The sequence below is a fragment of the Chelonoidis abingdonii genome, chromosome 2 (genome assembly GCF_003597395.2).
Source record: "Chelonoidis abingdonii isolate Lonesome George chromosome 2, CheloAbing_2.0, whole genome shotgun sequence".
Classification (NCBI taxonomy): Eukaryota; Metazoa; Chordata; order Testudines; family Testudinidae; genus Chelonoidis; species Chelonoidis abingdonii.
The window spans coordinates 148965088-148978441 of NC_133770.1; the positions used below are offsets into that span (position 1 = coordinate 148965088).

Sequence of the window (13354 nt, forward strand, 5' to 3'; positions counted from 1 at the left end):
CCTGCTTTGTCCACAGCTGGCAGCCCCCAATCAGCTCCCCTATGCCCTCTCAGCGCCTTCTACCTGCCAGTGGACCCCGCGGATCAGCGCCTTCCCCCTGCTTTCCCCCGCTGCTGCCCAGGGCAATCAGCTGTCTTGCACTGTTCAGGAGGCTGTGGGGAGGAGTGAGGACACAGCACATAGCCTCCCTACTCCCTCTCCTGCCCACGGCAAGACAGCTGATTGCCGCCGGCAGGAGGCGGGGGGAGCAGGGAGAAGGCACTGATCCATGGGGTCCTCCGGTGGGCGGCAGGCATTGGGGGTGGGGGCGTAGGGGAGCTGATAGTGGGGCTACCAGCCTGTTCAATACCTGTATTAAAATGCTTGTTTATATCGCTAAAGATACTGTACAGTGCTAAGTTATAACTAAGGATTGGTGAAGTGTGTGTTTGTACAGAACCTAGCACAAGGGAGTCCTGATCCAAGACTGCACTCCTAGGTGGTACCATACTAAAAATAACAATAATTAATATTTTAATAATTACAAATATTAATAATAAGGTTTAGATACTATAAGGACCAGAATGAATCATTGTCCAATACTTGAGTGAACACAGAAAATGATATTTTTGAAGTTCAAACTAGTTTAGTTAATACTTACGTTTTCTCATTTTTATGCTTCTCTACACTTTTTCAGTCATGACTAGAAAAGAAAGTTTCAGAATACTATGGTGCTGTTGTTACTATGTGGTATTTCAGTCAAATAAGAAACAGTGTCAGAAATTCTTTTTTTTTTTTTAAATGCTCTTTAAAAAAAAAAAATAATCCAGCCATATGTCTAGACCAATGATCTTTTGGTAGGGATCTAAATTGAGTCTCCAAACTTGATGACAAGATCCCATCACTAGACACTTCTGGGAAGACTTTTTTTTTTAAGGTCACTTTCTTTAGATGTGTGCTGGTCTCACTAATGCCAGCTTCTGACTCAACTGCGACATTTGCTTATTTCTCAGAGTGAAGGCTTCCCCCCCACCCGTATTAACTTAGGCTTCAGAATGAGTTCATCATGAAATGTTGAACAAATGTTAACGTTCACTTTGAGCAAAGAACATCTTTGTTTTTTGTCTATGCTCATTCGACTTTTCTTTTCACTCCAAACACAGTTCATCACTGGATGCCTTTTTTTTTTTTTGTTCTTTCTGGTAAATACAGAGCAAATTCTTTGGTATATCAATAAGTCTTAAACAAGTGTCTTGTAGTTATGGAAAAATAACAAAAAAACAAAACCATATAACTGGGGCATTGCCAGCATCATAAAAAAAGTTCCTGGAACACCAGACGATCATATGAAAAACTAGGCGTGTCCTAATAAAATAGTAATGCACAGACAATTTATAAGTAGCATTTGAAATTGTGGGTCTATTTTTTGTTTATTTTAATAGTGCCTTTTATTCTGAGGGCTGCTGAAGCATTTCACAAACTATATCAACATAGTATCATTAACACACAGCCACTTTTTGAGGTAGGTGATTGTAGGGAGTGTCCTTTTGACACTTTGTACTGTGGATACGGGGGTGGGGGTGGGTGTTGTCTTAGAGGTTCATGTGCAGTCATTTTCCTACATTAGAGAGAACACTAACATTTGTTCTTGGCAAGACAAAGCTGTGTGAATGTCAAAACTAGGCTGTTGGCAAGGTTTCCAAGTAAAGCCAACCTTAAACTAATATAAATAGCTCTTTGGACTGATTGCAGAATGTCAATGAATTCAGAAGTCAAATGGTGGGCAAGCCTTTGTGCTGGATTCTGACTGGCATGTAGAAGTGTCAGGATTTAATTATCAGGTTCTGTAGCCTGTGATTATTTGAAAATGAGATTTTTAAGAGCCTGATCTTACCTCCATTTAAGTTAATGGAAGCTTTGCTATTGAGTTCAGTGGAGCAGGCGCTAGGTAATGATGGAGATAAAATAATCAGTTGCCACTTTTATGACTCCATGCCATTAATGCAATTAAGTAGCCCTCCTGTAATCTCATCTAGGGAAAAAGTTAATCTTCTTAATTCATAATTAGCAGAATGTTATTGAGACTTCTGAATGACAGTAAAGCCAGAAAGTAACTGGTAATTACCTTGTAAACATTCAGGTAGTTAGAACAATTTAGTTAAGGGGTTGATTTAACAAATTCCCTAAAAGCTAAGAATTTGTGCTTCCCATATTAGCTACTGCATGTGGCTGCCTAAGTAGCATGTTAGTTTTATACCTTTCACCACTGAGATATTTAAGGCTATATTTCACATTTATTTCCTTGCAGGTAGTAGTTGGCTTTCTTTTCAGGTGGTTCATATTGATTTTGAAAATGGATTTCATTACTTCTCTCTCTTTCAAACATGCACATTAATCTTCTGTACAAGAAAACAAATACTGAGTTTCACCTATTTGGTGAATATTATACATATGAAGTTTTTGTTCTCTGTTCTCATTATTCTTAAGAAGAAGTAGGCTTTAATGACTGCAGAAAATGTTAATAAGAAGATATTCCCACTTTGGCAATCACCTCTGTAACTCCTGGAGTTTTCCAGATCCTAGAATGCTGGACTGAGCCTTTAGGTGTCCCACTCTATTAAGTTCAACAGCACTGGCTGTAACTACCAGAGCCCTCTGACACAGTTTCACAGCTTGCGTAGTTTCATGTGAAGGCATAAAGGATTAGAAGCTCTTGTGGAGACTAATAGAGAGGTTTCTGATGGAGGGGTTTATAGAGTCAGTTTGCTGGGCCAGTGAGCAGCTGGGACTGCTCAGTCCCTCAGTGTAAGGTGACCAGATAGCAAGTGTGAAAAATCAGGATGGGGATGTGGGGTAATAGAAGCCTATTTAAGACAAAGCCCTGAATCTTGGGGATGTCCCTATATAATCGGGACATCTAGTCGCCATACTTCAGTGAGAGAACACGACCTGACTCAGAGACAAAGGGACTATGGTTAACTTTGCTTTGGGCGCTGTTTGAATTTGGAGAAGGGAGAGTCTCTAATTTACACTCCCCACAAAGCTGGTTCTTGAATTATTGTAGGATCCTGTGCATGGTCAGACAGTTCCAGCCCTGAGGAGACTGGCATCTAGAGTGGCAGAGATCTGACCCAGCATCAGCTACCTAGAGCTAGCACAGAGCTCCACAGGATTCCAGTCCAGGGAGCCAGGAGAGGACTGTGCCCCACTCGGGGGTGAATACACTGTAAAAGGGTTCATTTTATCTTCTTTAAGCTGGCCAACATTTTCAACACTGCAGCAGCCATATCTAGACCCATTGTATGCATTTCATCTTCTTGGGGAGGTGCCAGAAAAGAGCTGGGGCTTGTGTTCTTGTTACAAATGATGAGAGATTGAAAATTTGTTGTAATATTAATGTTTTTAGCATATATTAGTTAACCTTAAACTTTTCCTTCACAAGAGTCTGTTTCTTGTCCCACAGTAAAGTTCCCCTTTGTTAAATTGTTATTTTTGGGTGCGGCATTTCATTTGTTGAGGTTTGTGTTCATGTATGTTGTTTATGCACAATGTCATACTCCTTGTTAAGAAGAGTAGTATTAGTGGTTTTCCCAAGAGACTAGCACCTTTTATGTCCCAGGCACAGAGAGAAATCACCAGGGTGGAGGCACCAGACGTTGCAACAGAGAACCCAGTACCCAACCTATGTAAGGAGGGGGACAAAGCTGCTTTCATTAGCAAGCAGCAGAGAGGAGGCTTGAGCCATACTTTGTGAGCGGGGCTAAACTTATTATACTCTGAGGCCATGGCACACTTTAGCCTGCTTGCTACTGGTCACTGCCAGAAATAGTCTGTCTCAGGGCCCATGCAAGGATGTTTCGTGCCCTAGGCAAAACGTCCACATTGCACCCTCCCCCATCCCCGAGCCCCTGCCCTGAGGCGCCCCCCCTGTGGCAGCTCCTCACCCTCTGCCCTGAGGCATCCTCCCATGCCCCGACTCACCCTTGCTCCACCTTCACCCCGAGCACACTGTCGCTGCTTCGCTTCTCCTGCCTACCAGGCTTGCGGCGCCTAAGCTGATTGGCACTGCAAGCCTGGGAGGCGGGAAAAGTGAAGCAGCAATGGCATGCTTGGGGAGAAGNCTGCGAGCACGCCATGGCTACTTCACTTGTCCCACTTCCCAGGCTTGAGGCACCAATCAACTGCAAGCCTGGGAGGCGGGAGAAGTGAAGTGGCCACAGCGTGCTTAGGGAGGAGGCGGGGCAGGGGTGAGCTGGGGTGAGGAGTTTCCCTGTGTGCTGCCCACCCCCCTTACTTGCTACAGGCGGCCCTCCCCGCACTCCCCTGCCCCAGCTACCTCCGCCTAAATGCCAGCGGCAACCGGGATGGCCGAAGATTCGGCCGCTCCGGTCGCTGATCCGGCCGCTGTGGTCGCTGCCAAGGAAAATGCTGCCCCCCAAATCCTAGCCCCCTAGGCGACTGCCTAGGTCACCTAAATGGTTGCACTGGCCCTGGTCTGTCTAACTCAAAGCCATGCACTTGCCTGCCCCACAGAGGTCTGTCCATCTAATCGACTTGGAGGAGCCATAAATGTAATGGTAATGGGCTTCTTCCTCATTTACAATGAATTTTTAGAATCAGTCTATGTAATGCTGTGTACAGTGGTTATCATTAAAAATCATTATTTGCCAGGCTTGTAGCTGTGAAGAGTGTCTCCTCAGTCCCAACTATGGTGACAGGACTGAGAAGCGGAGATGAAAAAGCAATGATCTGTAATAAGATATGCCCTATGGAGGGGATGGGGAGAAGTTGTCAGCAACTGGAGGCTGACACAGAGGCACACAGGGGGTGCGTGCTGAACATGCCAGAGACTTACTGAGAGTCAGGGGTCTGGAGCATGCAAGCTGTAACTCGTGTTCTTCCATTCTCCATTATCACCAAGGGCTACATCAAGACTACCCAGGGGTGTGAGGGGAATGTGGGTAGGCCTTTGTTTTCAATCCATTTCTCTTAAGCACTGTGTACTTTCTGGACAAATAAATCATAGTTTGTTTTGAAGAAGCTGCCTCTGTGTTGCTGTGCACTGGCTTCCGAAGGAGAACTCTTGCAAGGATCCAAGCCCAGGGGCCTGATACGTAGCTCAGTCAGCAACCAGGCTTGTGCAGCCTGAAGACACAGTTGGAGAGTGATGAATTGCAGAATTCCACCCCAAAAAGAATTGTAGGCATGGGTATGTCACCTAAATGCATCTCTTTCAAGTAACGGGAAAGGGACTTAGAAGCGGTAGCCTGCACCAGGGACTGTGACAGCTGCTACAATTGTCAATATGGGCTGTTGTTGGGTATAAGCAACTTCTTCATTAGCAAGTGACAAGGACCCCTTCTTCTGAGTGCCATCTACTCCATCCTAGCCCGTTCCTGTAGTGTCTTGGTGCAGAGTGCTTCAAGGGAGAAATCCAAGAGATTGTTTTCTCTAGTAGGGGGGCTTCAGGAGAGGCAGAGTACACTGCCTATGTGCACTGACAAGGCAGCCTCTATCATTTCTGTGTTTTAGGGTGAGTGGTGTACAGACAGCGCAGTATTACCTCTCAGGCAGAAATGGCAGCTTGCAAAAGAGGTGGTCCTGGTTTCTGGGTTTCCTGTACCACTCTCCCTACTTGGATTTCTCTGAACACAGTCCCTATAAGATCAGGCCTCAGGCCTTTACCTCTTCTGGGATGGAATTCCACTACCCATCTATTCTTAGACCAGAACTTGGGTTACAGTCTCCTATGTACCAAGCATATCTAATTCTGCAAATCCAAATGGAGGGTTAGAGTTTGGAACTTGTGACAGCACATACTTGCAGTGATACAGAATCAGCATCTTCAAAATGAAGCATGGTTTATCTTTCCCAAAAGGTATATAGCGCTTGGAGAGATGGATTTAATATAACAGTCCAACATGCATATTCCCTTACTCAATCTCTCTATCCATAGCTCAGGCAGGTCTTGCTTATTTCCCAACTCTGAGTTGGGAGAACAAGCTGACACTTCTTGCAAACTTGTCTCTCTATCTCTGTGTCTCAGACTGTCAGCCTCTTCACTGACACATCCTGGTCAGCCTCTCTCAGTAACCATAAAAATCTCTCTTCCTTTTTGGCAAGGATACCTTTTAATCAGTCAATATCTTTTTTTTTTTAATCTAATGCTTAGCTTTTTGGGAAGAGTAAAACATCCTAGCCTGGATGGAGTCAGCTGGGTAACTTGTCCATACAACTGGTGGCCGCCATTGTTAGATGAACTCCCTTGAATATGGGCACCTAGAGGTTGACCTATCTGTGTCATTGTTTTACTCTTCCTGCTTGTCCCCTCAAGAACCTGAATACTGTCTCCTTTGATTTAACTCTATATATTCAAACACATAGTGAACAGGAAAACAAAGTCACATATAATATTCAGAAGAAATAATAGACATGTACCTAGTTTGTCAGGGAGGCAACAAAACATTAGAAAGGCAGTGGTTGCAAAAGGGGAGTTCCAGCTGGCAATACAAGAATGGACTTCATATTTTGGGAGTAACAAGGAGCTGTTCAGCTGAGACTACTAAATGAGTATAATGAGATAGACACTGCTAGTATGGGAGCTGTATGGTCTTATCCAGGCAGGCAACTTCCCATCAATGGGATCATTTGTTAGTGGTATCTTCTGACCTGACTCTGCCAGCCACACACCCTGTCTTAATGCCCTAGCAGCAAAATCACTGCTGAAATGAAGGGGCTGTTTATTATTCACATCACTTTTTCATCTTCAGAGACACCAGATCCGAAACTTACTGAGAACTTGAAGAATCTGAATTTGGAGCTGGCCATTAATAGACCACCAGTGCGGTCTGATAATTGTCTGAAGTTAAACACATGATGAATGTTCTTGCTGTTTCCATTCTCGCAATGCTCTCCTTCCTCACTATCAGCTGTGCCTGACATCAGACTGTTCTGCACTGGATCAGAAGGAAGAAAAAGCAAGCTGTAAAGCTTGCTTAAGCCTAACTCTTTGACCATTTCTATTAAGTAAAGTGCATGTGTAATTGAAGTGGAAGGCTATACAGGTTGGTGAGTAGGTTTGCCATCTTTCCATAGGGCAAAAAATTTAATTAAGCTCCATCCTTGTCTATGGCACTTAGCTATGCCCTTTAAAACAATCCACCCCATACCTAATATGTAACTAAGAGTTATGTAGCCACACAGCTGGGTTGTCCTGATTGGCCTCTCCCTAATGTCGGAAATACGTTTCCTTTTTTCCTCTCTGTCTCTTGCTTCTCTCAGTGTTCTAGCCTTTTCCCACATTGTCTCCATCTCTTCCGTGGTCATCTTCTTTCTCTCCCTTAAGCTCTGTCCCCTTCAGTGGCATCACTTGCTCTGCAACTCATCTTCTCTCAGTCTTTTCTGCTGCTTCTATTCCCAAGCTTTCATATTGTTTTCTTGCTTCCTTCATTCTGTGCCCCCTACATCCTTAGTTTCCTTTCTTTCTGCCCATCCTCTATTCTTCTGTCTTACAGTGCATAATCCTTCAAGCCTTATTCCAGTCACAGTTTACATTTACAGTGCGTAATTGCTGATCATTCTGCTTCCTTGTTACCCGTTCCATTTGAGTGCTTTGGAACAGTATTTTGATTCTCTCTCCTCAAATAGGAACAAGAAGAGCTCTTCTGATTGGCATTTCCTGCTCTCCTTAGGATCAGCCAATGTAAGAAGGAAACATGGATTACAGGATCTTCAGGAATGGACTCAGTAATGTGGAATCTGCATAGGTCCAAAGCTGAACTGCCTCATGGTGTGTGTTTGATCTGAAGATGTCATTGAGGGGTCTAGATAGACTACTGAAATCCAGTGGCATTCACTATAACTAGTACATGCGAACAGTCTCACAATAAATATGAATTGAAGATCTCTTGTAATTTCGCTCACAGTAGCTGAGGGGAGGGGGTCGAGGGGAGGGTGTGTTTAACCAGGACAGGGGCAGTCCTTTTCTGCCCCTGGGATGAGGGGATCTCTCCAACACTAATATACACAACAAATACAAGCATTTGGCTAAACAGCTTAAATCCAGAGCTAAGAAAAGCAGGTGGAAGAGGAAAATTCACTGTCACATTGGTTTCTCGGCTCCTCCCTCCCCCTCCTCCAGCCAGGCTGCAGACAAGGCTCTGCATTCCTCCCCACCCCCACCCCCAGCAAGAGTTCTCCTCTAGGCTCTATCTTGCAGTAGGGACACTGGCTGAGATGCCTGCTGCTGCTGCCTGCAAAAGAACAGTTTAAACTCAGCTGTTCCCTGTGCAGTTCAGTGCCCAGAGTTAGGAGTCGTTTCTGGCATCCTTGTTAATTTCACTCTCAGTTGTTGTTGGGTGTGTGTGACCATGGCAGGGGCAGTTTTTTTCTGCCCTCGGGATGAGGGGATCTCCTAAACACAATCAAAATCAGGAACTATTTCCAAGTTCAAATCTATCCCATTTCCTTCCCAGCAGAGAATCATGGTTGTGAAGTCCAAACTGCTTGCAGATCCTCTTTGAAATGTTACTGTTTAAAAAAAACCAACACACAAAAGGTGGAGAACATGTTGATTAGGGTTTATTTTGGGCAAAGCAATTTTGCTAAAGCAACTAAAGATTCACAGGGAAAGCAAATAACCTCCATAGACAAAACCACAAAGGGATTGGAGGGGAAAACTGAATATTCAGGGAAATTATTGTGCCTTCTTTGAAAGAAATAGTAGTTTTCATTCCAATCCACCCTCTTTATATATTGATTTAAACCCCTGAAATGTCCTTAGGACATCGGGTGCAATCTCAGATCTCTTTTTGTTTTGTCCTGCCTGCAGAGTGCAGAGGCTGAAATTGACAAAACTGTCTCTAAATATCTTGTATATTTCATGAATGCTATTCCAGTTGTCCTTCATTCACCCCTGACTTCCCCTCCCCCTGGCTCCCTCCCTAGCTGGCTGGCTGTGGTTTTTGACTTGGTTACTTACTCCTTGGCAGACCCAGCCCAGCGGCACTTGCTGGCTCTCTGCAGGCAGCAGCCCACAGGGGCCAGTTGCTGGGGTCGCTGCTGGTTGGTGGCAGGCTGCAGCTGCATTGTTTGTGATACGTTCATACACATACACATACATACAGTCAGAGATTAAAATAAGCTGGTCCAGTCCGGTACCGCGTTATGGCAAGAGCCAGTACGCTGTGCTGGACCACATCAACTTCCACAGTGGAGATTGAGAGGGATCTGGGCTGCCCATGGAATCCCAGCCGCAGCTCCGGTGGCTGGGCTGGGGCGGGGGTTTAAAGGGCTCAAAGCTCCCCAGGGCTGCGAGCAGCCCAGAGCCTTTTGAATCCCGGCCACGGCTCTGGCGGCTGGGCTGGGGCCACGATTTAAAGGGCTCCAGGCTTCCCTCAGTGGCAGGAGCTCCGGGCCCTTTAAATCCCTGCCCCAGCCCCACAAATCTCGGGTTTCTCCCTGGCGGCCAGAGCCCCAGGCCCTTTCATTTGCCCCTGAGCCTTAGGGGTCTCCCAGCCACCTCTGCAGCTGGGAGCCCCTGGTTGATTTAAAGGCCCTGGGTCTCCCAGCCACAGCTAGTTCCCCAGGGCCTTTAAATCTTGAGAGACCACACCTCTTCTGGATGAGGCCACGCCCCCCTCAGGACTCTGGCAGTACTGGTAAGTCCTGTAAATTACTTTCACCCCTGGTGATGAGGCATGGATTTGCCCTTTAAAGCATTAAAGCACACCACCAAGAATGCTCATAAATCATTTGGAACACTGTGAGATGTGAAAGTTAGAGTATGCTGGATAACAGAAGAGCTCATATTAACTTAGCTGCTAACACATGCTCTTATTGAACACCATTTGGATGCGATTTACAATTTGTAATGTACTATGGAAGATATGAAGCCTGTAAAGTAAAGGGTGCTAAATGTGAAACATCAATCAAAAACTTTTTTGCAGAATACAAACACACTTTTGTGAACGTATTTTATGGTGGCTTAGCATAATTTATTCTCCAATTTATTTTTTCTCAGCTGTCAGCTTTGCATTACAATATTACTTTAAATACGGTAATTTAGAACTGCAAGTGCTGTATTTATTTTCTGATAGAAAGTCTATCTATTTCTTTTCTTTCTGTTTGTTTACTCCTCCATGGCGTCCTTTATAAGCCTTATGGATTCAGAAAACATTTGCTGCTACTACAGTACTTAATATCTTCCCAAGAATGACACATAGATAATTGTGCTTACCACCATAGGCAGTGGTTCGATATATCTGACCTATGCTGGCATGTTATAATAATTCCATCAAATTGATGATTTTACAAAAAAAAACGCCTTAAAAATGTCTGTAGAAATATTTATTTTCAGAATAGATTTTTGATTTTTTTAATCATGAAGGATGGGGTTTTTAAAATCTGAAATAAATCCATGGAGCTACTGAATTATTTTGGAGATGAGATGAGAAGAAATGATTGGAGTTTTACAGAATTGTGTTCACAGTACATGCCACTAATGATAAACTAATGTACTTGTTAAGTTTCTTAATATACTTTAACTTTCCACTGGGTCTTGTATGCTTTGATGTTCTTCCTCTGACTCTTTTTCATTGAAAACTCAGATACAGTAATTGCTTGTTTTACACATTTTGCTACAACAGAAGGAAGGGAAGCATTATATTTGATAACAGTGACTTAATTAAATGTCTATTTGGAATTTCAGGAAGAAAGCCAAAATGACTAAACCTGATGTTTCTGCAGTGCTGATGATATCTGTGCAATTCTGTGTGCAGCTATAAAGCTTTTATTTTACTTAGTGAGAGAGGAAAAAATATGGGGGGAAATATGTTAGTGTCACTTTTGCAAAATCTCTCTTTCCTGAACAGTAATACTCCTCAAAAATAAACCCGATTGTTTTATGTCAGAGAGTATAAGGTGAGTGGAGTTATGAATTGCTAGTACATGCTTGAACACTGTTTAAATTGTAGAATTTTAGGTGACCCTCTAACCTATATCATCTCACTCAGAAATACATTACATAATTTAATTATTGTCCATCCAGTTATTGATTATCCTTTACAGCATGGCAGGATTGGAAAGCCTGGGTAGAAAGGAAAATGATCACTTCTTTGTTTTAAATAATAAAAAGTGCATTTTTAACGGTTTCCTGTTTAAAAAACAAACATAGTACCTGTGCTTTTAGTCACAAGTGATACTGTATTATCTACGTCTGCTATCATTTTCATCTGTTCTGACTGTTCTTTATGTTTTACACTGTTCAAACAGCCCTGAAAGTAATTAACCTTTCTTATACATATCTCGAGATATTTCCAAGTTGCATTTTTCCCTTTGCATAACACATGTAAGTAATGCCAACAGCTCTGACTTTTGGATAATGATGTGTTACACAAAGCTCAAAGTTCACCACTGCATGACAAAAGCATGACAAAAGCAACAAGAAGCTGTATGCAGTGTGTGTGTGTGTGTGTGCACGCGCAGATAGAAGTGATTGTCTCTCTGTGTTAAAAATAAGAAGTTCTAGCAAATATTACCATTAAAATTTCTGATTAGGGCATATTTCCTGTACCTCACATTGTTAACATTTTCATTATTCAAGCTGAGCAAGAATTCCATACTTCTATATGCCAATAGAATTATTTTCCTTATAAACCTATTACATTAACAATACAGCTTATTGGTGGGGTGCATGCGTGCAAACGTGTTCACTGCTAGGTCACAGCCTGGAGCTGCCTCCTCACCACCAACAGGGACTGTGAGTAGGGGACTCTGCCCATAGCAGGGAACTCATCTCAGACAGCAGTGACTCAGCAGTGGGATTAGGAGCGTGCCTTCAGATCTTCTGTGGTGAGTTGTTTTTGTATTGTAATCTTGTCCATCTGCCACTCGCCCATGGCTTTCACTGCACCTCTCTTCTGCATGGGCATAACATCTGTCTTCCTTCATCTCCCCTTCCCAGTTACTCTCCACCTTCTACAGTTCTCACCAGCTCTCACCTGCTCCTCTTGCGGTCTCTACCCTGATCTTTCTCCTGCCAGTACAAATCTAGGTCCCCAATCCACATCCTCCTGTTAATCTCTGGTGACATTTGCCCCAACCCTGGCTTTCACTCCGTCCCACTCCTGTCTACTTCCTACACCCATCCCTGCATCACCTCCACCTCTCTCATGCCCCCTCCTTTCTGTTGCCATTCTCTTGCTGTCTCAGGACTGCCCACTCCATCACTAAAAAGATCACAACCATCCACAATCTCTTCATATCTCCCTTTCTCCAGCTCCTGGCTCCTACACAGATCTGGCTCACTTCATTTGACACTGTCTCTGCAGCTGTCTTCTCTTACAGAAGACTCTTTCTTTCAGACCCCATGCCTTTGATCAGACTGTGGCATGGGTGTTGGGTTCCTGTTCCTGCTGTCTTTTCTTTTCCCATTAAATTACACTGAGATTTAGCTAAGAATGATACAAAAATAAAAATCTCCATTCCTTTCTCCGGCTTGTGTTCCTTTGAAAAACTTGGTAGACTGCCAAAATATTTGAACATAAACATTTTTGAAGAGCTGGGACTATGCTGCTGCACATTGCTCTAGGAACAGCTTTAGAGGAAGGGGAAAGCCAGCTTAGGTTAAGCACACCTCCCCAGACACAGTGCATGGTAGAATGTTCCATACTCCCCATATCACATAGGCCAGGAGATCCCTCTCCCTGCCCCAGCTTTTACAGGGATGGGGGAGAGAACAAAGAATTGGTCCATGCTGCTTGAATAATGTTTCCTGTACCCAGCATGTGGCCCATCCCTTTCATCAGCCTTCTGCTGTTGCCAACTCATGTAACTAGTCCTATAGCTCAGGTGTTAGAGGTCTCTTCTTCAGTGCTCCAAGTTCAAGCCCATCTGTTGGGGCATGATGAGGAAGAGTTTTAGAATGCTTTTGCCTTACAAACAAACAAAAAAAAAACCCTATGAAACTGTCTCTAAAATACTCTTTAAAAAAAAAAGTTATTTAGGTTGTAAAGTCAAGCATTCTACATTAAGAAATACCAGATTTACACTGTTTCCTGTGTAACCTTAATTCAGCCCCCTTGTATGTATTTTGTTGTTGTTCTCTCTTGTCCCATGATAATCATATAAGCCTATGACATTCAAGAATGAATTTGGTGAATTACAAGCTCTTTTAGTAAAAGCAATGATCCAAGGTATCAAAACAAAACAAAAACCCTTTCCTTACAATATCATATTCAAAAGCATAGGTAGCTATTAAAGCCTGCTCCTGACGCAATTTGCAGAGGGTATATCTTGGTTCCATCTGTACTGATTTTAATTCCTGCAGAGTGCCTTGTCCACAATGTAATGATAGTGGATGTTATTTTTCAGATGC

The 13354-nt window shown here is 43.5% G+C and overlaps 1 long non-coding RNA gene across 1 annotated transcript; it reads left to right on the forward strand.

Annotated features, from left to right (window-relative positions):
* The first annotated feature begins 7001 nt into the window (after positions 1–7001).
* Positions 7002–7892, forward strand: LOC142046216 (uncharacterized). Its single transcript, XR_012655111.1, has 2 exons — positions 7002–7043; positions 7627–7892. It is a non-coding gene; the product is annotated as an uncharacterized LOC142046216 (long non-coding RNA).
* The last annotated feature ends 5462 nt before the right edge of the window (positions 7893–13354 follow it).